Below are 12,568 nucleotides of genomic sequence, written 5' to 3'. Positions count from 1 at the left end.
ATAATTAATTAGGGAGATAAAGCTCCAATGAGACAACTACCTCCACCAAATAAAACTCCATTGCCAGGGTTATATACAATTGAAGTTATATACAATTGAGTTATCGGCAAAAGGTACTTCATGGAAACCCCGAACAGGCTATTGCTAAAACTATTGTTTGCTCTACACAAATTGTTAGTAAGGCCCTATTGCTGGAGATAACATCTAGATACCTCATTTAACACAAAGAAGCCAACCTTCTAGAAACTTCATCTCTATTAGCTAGTGTTCATGGACCTAGGGGGCACTCTACATAACTACCAGACGATAAAAGTAAACATACACCCAACTACAAACCTGATATTTTTAATGGAAACCTGCCTGCAAGATGCAAACATGGCACAAAAGCTGCTGGAGTAACCAGCCGCTATTGAATTGGATTTAAGGCTCCTGCTATGAGATAGAATTCATACAGGACACTGCTCAGATGTCCAAGAATCTGAGACTATATGGGAAAAACAAAATGTCATTGTTCAAATAAAGAAACATAGCAATGCAATGTCTTCTATATTCGTAGATGAGTGTCTCATTCAGCCATCATAGAAACTTCCTTCTTCAGTAGATGGGAACAAATATAGAGACCCACAATAGAATAATGTGCAAAGAGTGTGAAATCTTGAAACACTCATTTGTAAGTAGGGTATATTCATCAAATCCCTCCCCTCTTGGATTAGATAAGTCTGTGGAAAGATCGTAATAGCCTGTGGGATGCAAGGCAACAAGGAAATAGACCTTGTGATACAGCAGGGCTGATGCATATCTGAACTTACAGAGACTGTGGCAACCTGCACAGGACCTGCATCTAAGATAGGATCTAAGCCAAATCTGAATGTTGAGAGGAGATGTGAACATAGCAACCATACTTAACCCAGAGGCTATCTTCAACTGATTACCACATGTGAAGGAAAAAAAATCTCACAGGGTACATAAGCCACACTCAAGGATAGGCCCAATGTCCAGCAGGTTATAGGTAACACAAAATATAGTCATTTGTAACTTTGGAGACCTTTGGGGTTGTTTTTTAAAATTTTTTATAGTTCTTTGTGCGTTTATATTTGTTTTGTCTCATAAGTCTTTGTGTGGCTTTTCTTTTTCCTGTAGATCTTTTACTTATATTTTACGGTTAACAGTTTTGTTTTTATGGCGTTTCTGTTCATAAAATTGTGTGGCTATATGTGTGTTTCTAGTGCTTTCTCTTTGGTCTTGTTTTTTCTGTTTGTTTGTTTTGTTCTCTTTTGGTTCATTTTTGTTTTATCTATTTTATGTTTCTAAATGTCTCATTGTTTTATCATAATAGCAAGCCAGAAAGGAGTGGATTTAGGTCAATGGGGTGGTGGGGAGGACCTGGTAGGAGATGAAGGGGTTAAACTGTAACCAGAATCTATTGGATGATTCATTTTTAAAAAGAAAAACATGTTTGAAACTCATTTTATAAACTGAATTTTAAATTAAAAAATTTTTAAAGCCAAGTCACTGATCTTTATTATCAGAATATTTAACCCTATAATACAACATTTTATTATTTATTATATTTTTCATTATTAAAACCAACTTGTCAGATTTTGTCCTTCCCATAAGTCCCTCCAGATCCTCTCTTTTCCCCTCCCAACTTTAAATTCTTTCTTTAAAAAAGAAACAAAAACATAATACAACAAAATTCATTCCAAACAAGAAACCATTAAACTATATTGAAAAAGAGGGAAAAAACCCACAGCACCAAATAAATGCACACACAAACTGTATAGTCTAATTATATATTGGTCAACTATTCCTGAATATGAGGCCTGCCCTGGAGTGGTTGATATACCCAGTGTCAGTCTATTGGAGAAAATGATTTTTACTCTCCCAGAAGGTATGAGTAAAAGTTTACTTCTTAAATTTTAGCTTAATGTCTAGGTTTTCATTCATTTCTTTATAAACAAAATACAATAAAATATACTACAATAAAATCAAACAAAAACTATCACATTGGAGTTGATGAAGACAAGTCAACAGAAGAAAAAGAGATCAAGAGAAAGCACTAGAACAAAGATACACTTGTTCATACACTCAGGAGTCCCATAAAAATGCTAACCTGGAAGCCATATTACATTTACTAAGTACATGGTGCAGATTCACTCAAGCAATGTGCATGCTACTTCAGTTTCTGTGAGCTCATATGAGCTATGCTCATATAGATTTACAGGGTCTTCTTTTGTTGATGTCCTCTGTCCTTTCTGATTCTCAAGTTCTCTCTGCCTCCTCTCCCTGGGGTTCCCTCAAGTTGTGAGAGGAGGGATTTGTTGGAGACATCTCATTTAGGAAGGACTGAGTGTCCCAAGATCTCTCATTCTCTGCATAATTTAGCATAATAATTGCTAGTGAATTCACTTTCTGACTGACAGAGGGTGGACCATAAAGCAATATAGATGTTGCTGAAATTAACTTCAATATAGAAAACATGAAAATAAGTTACAGGAAATTCTAAAACTGTTGTAAGTTTAATGTTTCTACAAAAACAACAAAACCCAAATTACCATTTTTTTTCTGATAGGGTTTTATACATACATATATACATATATACATACATACATACATACATACATACATACATAGACACCTGTGTATGTATTAAGGATATATTATATAAAATGTATATTTACTATACATATATATAATACATGTATATATGTCTTAACTTGTTTTCTTATTATCCAGCAACAGTCTAATGAATTTTGCTTTTTAAAATAGTATTTATATTTATTCTGAAAAATTTGCACATGTATAGAATGTATCTAAATCATATCTGTATCTTCAACTCCGACTCTGACTTCTCCTTGGTCTCCCAACACATTTCTATTCCAAATAGTTTTCTATTTACAAGCCACTGAGTACATCTAGTGCTACCCATATGTGCTAGTGACACTTACATTTTTAATCCCAATATAATTACATAAAATAACTACACCTGAAAACTGTAAACAATGTTAAGGTACTTGTGACCATGATAAAAATTCTTCCATCTCAGAATCTTCTAATTTATTTACTTAAGATTCCTTTAGCAGTTCAGGTTCTTAGAAAAAAAGTAACATTTTTAAAATCATTCTTAGCATGGTAGGGAGTTGGCAGTGAAAGTCTCAAACTGAGAGAAACTGATGCTTTTGATAAACCAGACCTCTCAGTAGCATGTTCACAGTTCCTTCCTTTAACCTATTTAATGTGGTAGAAGAGCAAACGTTGTGACACTTAAAAAAAAAATAAAACTAGAAATGGCATGACAATATGTTATGAGTTCACAGGGTCTTTTTGTTTGTCTTTTTAAAGGAAGTTCAGTCTCAACAGAAGTTCAGTCAGCATTGCTTATGTAAGCCTGCCACTGAGGTATTACTCAGAAGTCTAGCCTCAGATAGACTTCAGCTATGTATTCTGGACCTGACTGTATTCAAGGCAAAACCACCAAACAGGTGGGAGAAGTGCAAGGCCTTCACAACCCAAGCTGACAAAAAATAACCAAATGTCATGTAGACAGTCATCTAGGTGATTTGAGAAGCACATGTTCTGGCACCAAACATTCTAACCACTTCCTTCCACTTAAACACCCGATTTTTTTTAAAAGGTGCTTTCCTTTTTCCAGCATACAAATGAATGTAATGTCAACAAAATGTTCTGGAACACTTCTAAAAAGAGTTGCTTCAGGTATAACTTAAAAATGTTTTACTGAAAATGATTGTCTTATGAGGCCTCAGATTTTCGCCTGTATTGCTGACATGGTCATTTTCAGAAGGGCATCTTGATTACCAAGGAGGACTAAGACCCGCTAGATCGTGTTTTTTCATACCTCAACTTCTTAGCCACCATAAAAATAACATCCGTGATATTTTCCTTGAAGGAATCATGGAGTCTAGCTATTTACTATTTTCCTTACTTTAGCTGATGCTTTCCCAGGACTGTACACAAAGAGGCTTCTTGTCTTGTGTTGCTCCTCTGCCAGGACATAACTCACTGTTGGTCTTCTGTAACTGTCCTATTTTAACACACATGTCACCAATTTTGTTTCTTCTCTGATGCTAATTTGTTTCTTTCCTTAACATGTCTGACTTTCTCCACTTATTTTATCACCTATAATATAAACTGTATTTATTAATGCATTTATGCAACAAGTATTCATTACATCTATGTCAAGCATTGTTCTACATCTTTGTTATTGAATAATGAAGGAACAGAACAAAGTTCCTATGCAGTCACAGAGCTTACTTAAATCCTTGCTATGTCAATGTTTCTGCAATATAGTTAACACATGAAGAAGCCCAAGTGCTTTAGAAGGAAACAAAGTTAAACCATGTAAGAAGGCTCTAGAGTGTTGGATTAAGAAGCCAGAAATATATTTGCTATTAAATAGATTCCGAGAAGGCTTTAGAGAGAATGTGAAACTTCATCATAGGATGAAGATTGAGGTACTGACATATAGGTAGATGTTAGGAGGATCATTCAGGACAGAGAAATCATTAACACACATTTAAATCAGAAGACAGAGTAGAGTACCCTAGAAGCAGGGACAAGCTAATTGTGAGACTGGAGCTGAACAAATGAAGGGAATGGGATACAATGGTCTGGAATCAATAGCCAAGTAGGCCATGTAGAAACTTTACAATATAAGTCCCTTCTGAATGCAGTGTATTTTCTGGACTCAGTATCCTTCAACCTCCATAATATCATGGTCAATTGTGGTTAAAATTATTAATTAGAAATACCAGAGATAAACAATTGATAAATCTTACCGAACTTTTTAAGAGTAAATTATCAATTGTTCCATTTCATTGTTAGTTGTGCTTATTCGCATTTTACTTTGTCTAATTTATAAACTAAACTTTATCATAGCTATGTATACACTAAAAACATTATTCACTGAAGTTTCAGCAATATCAAGCACCATTGGGAATCATGGTGTGGTGGTTTGAATATGCTTGGCCCACACTATTAGAAGGTGTGGCCTTGTTGGAGGAAGTGTGTCACTGTGTGGGTGGGCAATGAGACCTTCATCCTAACCTCTTAGAAGCCTTCAATCTATGAATTAAAAATGAATATAGAAATATAAAAACATGTATTCCAATTCCTAAGGAATTAGGAATTAGGGAAGTAGCTACACAGTACTTTTTGGCTTTGATGACTATATTAGTCAGGGTTCTCTAGGGTCACAGAAATTATGGAATGTCTCTCTATATTAAGGGAATTTATTGTAATGATTTACAGTCTATAGTCCAACTAACCCAACAGTTGGCAGCTGTAAATGGGAAGTCCAAGAATCTAGTCATTGCTCAGTCCCACAAGGCTAGATGTTTGAGCTGGTCTTCTGTATATGCTGGAATCCAGTTCCAACAGATGTGCTGGCAATTAAGGCCAAGGAGATGAAGAAGAGTGAGCCTTCCTTCTTCCAATGTTATTATGCAGACTTCCAACAGAAGGTGTACCACAGATTAAGGGTGTGTGTACAAGGATGCCTGGATTTGGGATTTGCTTTGTCTCAGGCTGGACTTAAAATCAGAGATCTACTTGTCTCGTTTTCTGGGATTAAAGGCCTGTACCACCTTGCCTGGGCCTAAGCTTTTCATGACCACTGTGCCTTAAGATCTCTGTGTTAAGATTTGGGTCAGAAGCCTGAATCTTCTAGCTTCAAGATATGGATCACAGGTGTGCCCTCCATTTCTGAATTACAGTTCATTCAAGCTGTAATCAAGTTGACAAGCATGAATAGCCATCACACTTGAAACATATTTCCTGCACACAAATGGAGCCCTTGAGCTGAGAGAAACCAGAGTCATTGCAGTGTTTGGAGCAGACACGTGATCCGAATGAGGCTTTGAAAGATACTTTGCCCATTAAATCAGTGGTTCTCAATCTTCCTAATGCTGCAACATTTTAATACAGTTCTTCATGTTATGGTGACCCCAAACCATAAAATTATTTTCCATTTTTGCTGCTACATCATACTTATAATTTTGATACTGTTATGAATCACAATGTAAACACCTGACATGCAGGATATGTGGCCCCCGTGAAAGGACTATTCAACTCCCAAAGATGTCAAGACTGACAGGTTGAAAACTGCTGCTCTAAATGAAGGATATGGATAGAAGGGCAAGCCAAGCTTTAGACTTTGATCATTATCCTTTGCTGTCATCTTAGATGGCTTTGTGATTGTTGGGAAACACCTCTGGAGTCTGCAAGGGTACGAACATTGAAAACATTGAAGGTAGACTGAGAATGGAAGAATCACTATGAATGCGAGCTATAAAATCCCATAGGAGAGGGGTCCAGACTGAATTAAAAGGTAAAAACAAAAAGGAACATTGAACTCAATATTTGTTCATTTAAGAGTCCTGAAATATATCAATAGAAACACCTCATTGCTGTACCAGTGAACTACCCTTGTCACCAAGCCTTCCTGTCCTGATGGACTCTCACCTCTATCTGAACAAGAATAAGTCCTTCTTTCCTCAGCTTGTTTCTCATAAGTTCAAAGTGACAAGAAAATTATGTATTATGCAGTTTATACAGCAATAGTATTTTACATTAGGCCCTTGCCATACCAAACATGATTTTGAAAGGAATTAATATATGAATGAGCAAATTGTGGAGGTTGAAGGGTATAAGGGTATTCTCACAAACAGGAAGCAAACAAGTACAAGTTACAGATGGTCTTCACTGTTAGAGGAACGTTACTATACATTAGCATTTTACCTTGTGATTGCTTGTGTGCAAATATATGTGTGCAACTATATACACACAGAGTACACAGTGACTGCTTGATGAAACATTGTGTGAAATGGTTATTCTTCAAATATTCGTGAAGTCTTGAACTCATGATTATAAAATATATTCAGTCTGTAACCCTTTAACTATCACCTAGTTCTCTAGAACTTCCCAACATACTAGGGTAGATATGCTTGTTGTAAGGGCTAAATGTTAGTATGTTTTAAACTAGTATCAAGTCACAGGAGGAGGTGTTCAAACTGTTTGTTCTAAGTAGTGTTTAACATTATTAACTTCTTGTATTTATGGAAATTACACCACAACACTTATTTTGTTAAAAGCATTCACTATTTGCCTTCTGTAGATACTTCTATTTACTGGCAAGTGAAACATTTTAATTCTGCTTAGCTGAGCTGGGGGATTTTTAATTCTAAACTTTGTGGAAGAAGTCTGTTTTCATAAAACAAAGGTCATGGTTTCAATTCCCATTTAGGTATTCACTGGTTTTTAAAGAGGAAAAACACTTCCTTAGCCACAGATTCTTTCTCAGCCCTGTGGAAGTTATTTGTGAAAGTTTTGTGTAAAAGTTATGGCCAAGAGTGTGAATCTGGAAAGCCCTGTATAAACCCATCTGGTAAGAAAGGAAAGTACAGATGGCATATTGATAGTCAACTTGTCTACAAAACGCAGCAGATATTTAACATGTTCTATCTTTAAAGGGATGGTGTAGTTTCAGGATGATTAGTTTCAAGGTTGAACACTTTTAAGACTTGTAGAAATGACCTCACCAATCTAGTTATTCATAAAACACTTTCTGAACTTGTGTATCTACCAGGTACTGGATGGTAAAGTTGAGTAAAGAAATGTGGGTATCTATATTGTCAATTGTGCCTTCCCAATTGGAGAAACAAAGCTCTAAGTAAGAGGTTTCTTCTCCTGAAAGAGACCAAAAGAGGAGAGGGAAGAAGAGAAGAAAGGTGGAAATATCGATTCAGGAGAGAAGAAGGAGATGGAAAGAAGGGATGAAGAAAGGGAGGAAGGAGAGAAGGAAGGAAAGGGAAGGAAGGGAAAGGAAGTGAAGGAAAGGGAAGGAAGGGGAGGGAAGGGGAGGGGAGGGCAGGGGGAAGGAAGGAGGAAGAGGAGGAGGAATGGAGGAATGGAGGGAGGGAGAGAGATTCAGAAATATTGTGTAGGCTCTTTACAACATGAATATGTTCGTTTAGGGAAACACTAGTGTATTCCGAGTTTGAACTATGTCTTTCTAGCCACATGCTTATGATCAACTTTATAGTATCAGGTGTTTACTCTTTCCTATCTTTCATATAAAATCACAGAGCATTTAGTTGATTATCTCCAAGATAGTAGTGGTAATGACACTATTTAAAAAGTAAGCAGCTTTCATGTCATGTCACTATTACATCAAACATAATGTAGAGTGAGTGAGGCTATAGATGAGTTTACTTTCCCAAAAACATGAATAGCACCTTCCAGCACTATGAGTTCTAGCAGAGAGAGAGAGAGAGAGAGAGAGAGAGAGAGAGAGAGAGAGAGAGAGAGAGAGGAGGAGGAGGAGGAGGCGAAGAAGAAGAAGGAGAAGAAGAAGGAGGAGGAGGAGGAGGAGATGGAGATGGGGATGGAGATAGAGATGGAGATCGAGAAGGAGAAGAAAGAGGAAAGAGAGAGGAAAGAGAGTGAAGGAGTGAAGAGAGGAAAGAGAGAGGGGGGAGAGAAAGTGTGGGAGAGGTCCCAGCTAGCAGCTATTTCAGTTGCATCTTAATCTCTCCGTCATTTAAACCAATTGTGTAGTGTAGTCCTGACAGAGTCTTATCATTTTGTTCTGGTGGGCAACCAAGAACAATGACAATAAACTGTATTGTTTTGGAGTTTGTGAGACCTTTCTGGCCAACAACTCATAGGGAAATATTTTGCATCTGGTATGGCAGAATAACCGTATTCATATACCATTTATTATTATTATTTTCATACTTCCTAATACTTCCAGAATAGCCACTCATATAGGAAATGTACCTCCATTTCAAACTTTTTTAAACTAATTTTGTAAAGATATAAATCAATAGGCGTCTACATGCTTTTACATGTACTTTTAGCTTTTGGTATCCTTCCCAACCCCATCAATTTCCCAATTCCATCTAGGTTTTTTTTTCATCCTGAAGCTGTGCATACTTTGCTATTTATCATTCATTCTATATTTAGTGTTCCCCTGCTTTAGTGCATTCTGCCCAATGCCCCTTTCTTGATTCGTAGTAGATAATTATACTTATGTACATAACTAGTTCTGTTTTCAGCACTCAGCAGAAATGTACCCTTTTGAAAATGGTGGCAATTAATGCAGAGACTCATATTTATTAAAAATGCTAAGAATAAGTGACAGATGAGTACTTCGTCTTAAACAAGACATTTGCACACATATACGCACACACTTAAGCACCTAAAGGCCCTGAGAATATTGCAGAGGAAATGTCAAAAATCCTTAAGAGGCAGAAAACGGGAAAGAGTGCAATAAGATTCTGCCATACAGATTTGACATTGCAGTCATAGACATGAGCAATAGCTACGAATACCTGCTTGTGATTGGGTTCTCCAGGTTTCCACCATGGATACAGGGGATACCCATGAGCCCCATTCCCTTTCCAAAGAGCTAATGACTGTTAACAGCTGCTAGAGTAGAGCGTGTATCATTTTCTATAATGGATCTTGTATTAGTATTTCTCAGGAATTGGTAATCCCTCAATGAAATGTCAAACTAATTTCCACAGAAGCTAATAAAAACAGCGAGGTTGGAAAGAATTTAAAATTGTCTGTTGAGAAACAATAAGCAAGGCATTACAGTGGGATGTGGTAGCTACAACAACAGGTGACGTGCAGAATCTGTGATCTGTGCGTGTCAGGAACACTGAGGTTGGAATAGAGAGTGAAGTCAGGACAGCTTCCTGGGCGATGTCATACTGAAACACAAGAGGCAGGCAACAGGAGCAGGCAGATCAGTGAACGGTGTGTGTCAGGGTCAAAGCAGGAAAATAGCTCATGACACGTTTATGGTGATCAGATATAAACTTTCATAGAGGAAATCTGCATAAACATCTAAGTTAGCTAGCTTGCCTAATTTTTCTAATTATTTTATGAATCATACATGCCACAGAGGAGGAAATACAGACAAAGGAACGTTGAGTTTATTTCATGTGCGAATATATATATATATATATATATATATATCCCTTTTTTGTGCATAAGACCTCTCTCCATGGAAGATTTGACACCATGGAAATAAACTCTCAAGCCTTACTGCTAGGAAGCTCTACTGCGCTCTGATTTGTCTCCTAATCACACCATAGCTGAAGGACAGCAACAAAGCTTTCTGAAAGAAAAAAAAAATATGTACTCAGCTAAGCAGCCTAGAGAGCATCCCTGAAAGGTATTCTCTACTCCAAATCTTAATATGTTCACCAGATCAACTCCTCACTCTGACAGGCAAGGACTTGCATGCTAAAATACTAGTCTGAGAATATCACAGTGCCCCATTCAGTTGTGACTCTCAGGGACACTGATGAGGCTGGTTATGATGCACTTCTGATGTGTCTGTGCCAGGCTCATCATTTAGGACAGGACATGGCATGGACAGACTAGGTCTAAATACTACAAAATAAACCCAAAGAGGGTTACAGGTTCAATAATGACTAGTACATGGGGGAATAAGAAGAACAAACAACATGTGACCAGAGACTTGAATATTAGAGAAGCAACTACAGAAGCACATTCAAATTCTTCCATTTTAGGCAATCTGAAATAATTATTGTGTGAGGTGATGGCTATGCTAATTATCACAGCTTGGTCATTCCATGTTATACATATATAAAAGACTCTACCTAATAAATATACATGTATTTTGGTTACCATTGATAGTGACTGAACCCAGAATCTCACACATGCTAAGTACATGCTCTACCACTCAGTTACATCCCAGACAATATATGCACAATTATGCCAACTAACATCAAAATAAGAAGAGAATAAACTTCTGCAGCTTTTCCTAAGACCTCCACTCTGGCATACACGTACACACACACACACACACACATACACACATACACACACACACACACACACACACACACACACACACACACACACACACACATACACAAAGTGACTGGAGAGAAATCATGAATAAATATAGAGACAAATCTGCCGATGCACAAATGGGAGTGGATCTTCCTATAGATGACTATATTATCCTGAACATAACTCAGATTTTTACCATCAATTGTTGACTAGCACATGCCTTCCTGCTCAGAACCCCAGTACCTAGTTCAAACCATCAGGTAAAAGCTCCTCTGCATTCGGGTTGCTTTCATTTGGCTGGTCTCCATAGTGTGCTGTTCGCTAACTTTGCCATAGCTTGTCTACGTTCTTCCAACTTCTACAACTTCTAGGGAGAATCTAGATATCTGTACTTCTCTTCTGTTTTCTGGGCTAAAAATAGATGTTTTATCTGTTAGGGGGCAACCATGCAGAGGTTGCTGAACACCTACCTGGCAAACAAATTTCCTGTGTGGGATTTCCTCGTCTACACATAGCCCTAAGATCCTGGACAACATGACTGAACCTGCTCTGTCTCCACTCCCAGTAACACAGGAACAATGGAATTGCATCATGAGCTTCTGTGAGGATTTATTTAATGAAACAATGCATGTAAAATCACTTAAAAAGATTTTTGTGTTTTGGAAGTTACGTTAATGGGCTTAATTGAAATGTGAATTCTGCTAAGGTATTTAAATCTCTCACACTAATAAAATGCATTCCATTTTCCTGCTGTAAGCCAGATTTTTCTTTATGTCTAATGGTTACATTCTCATGAACAGAGAAAAAGGTAATGTAATCAACACAAAATATCTACTGTTTTTAGTTTCCTGAGATGCTATTTCCAACCTCTAAACAACTATTAATGCATTATTTTACCATTGCCTAATCAGGTCTAATCTTATAATACAGTTTTATAGGCGTGTTTTATATACTCTATTAGGTTACGTTCATTTAGAAAAGTATTATTCCACAGAAATAGAATTTCAGATACGTATTACAATTGTTTTGTATAGCATATTATTTAACCTAATCAAGCAAAATATTACAAATGAGTCATTTCATCATCATAAACAAATTATGATTCATTAATATATCTTTAGTGACACAAATTTTTTCTTTTATGGCTAGCCATGTGTGGACTGTAGACACCACTCTTGACAACATAGTTTATGACAACATTTTATTTCTGTAGTTCAAGATTTATAACGATGCACAACAGAGCACACCCCTTTTCAGAAGTACAATTTATGTTTGTTAATTAAGGACAGTACAAAAGCTGGCTATGAGGGTTCACACACCCATGTACTCCTAGCACTTGGGATTTAAGCAAGGGGAGTTGGTCATCCTCAGCTGCATAGGAGTTTATAAATAGTGAGCTATGCAAGACACCTTAAAAAACATATCAAATCTGTATATGGAAAATGTGTTGCTGAGATTAAAAAACACAAAATGTGAAAACAGAAAAAATAATTTAGCTTTCTTTAGAATTAACAAATGTTTTCTTGCCAGACAGTAATAACATGATTTTTCAGCATTATTATTCATTATCAATATAAGTTACTTATACTCATACATGGAAATAAGTTACTTATACAATAATAAAATGTGTATATGTTTTTATGTGTTTGATGTGTCTAGAAAATAATTTAATCTGATTTTCTGATATGAGACAGATTATTAGATATGAATAACTTGTGAA

At 36.6% G+C, this 12,568-nt stretch overlaps 1 protein-coding gene across 1 annotated transcript in view; it reads right to left on the bottom strand.

Moving 5' to 3' along the window:
* The window catches only part of Dthd1 (death domain containing 1), a 66,510-nt gene that overhangs the window by 21,596 nt on the left and 32,346 nt on the right, over nt 1-12,568 (bottom strand). The window lies entirely within an intron of this gene.

This window comes from Grammomys surdaster, unplaced genomic scaffold, assembly GCF_004785775.1.
Source record: "Grammomys surdaster isolate TR1022 unplaced genomic scaffold, NIH_TR_1.0 150, whole genome shotgun sequence".
Lineage (NCBI taxonomy): Eukaryota > Metazoa > Chordata > Mammalia > Rodentia > Muridae > Grammomys > Grammomys surdaster.
Note: the sequence above shows the minus strand (reverse complement) of the source record. Positions and strands in the feature narration are given on the sequence as shown.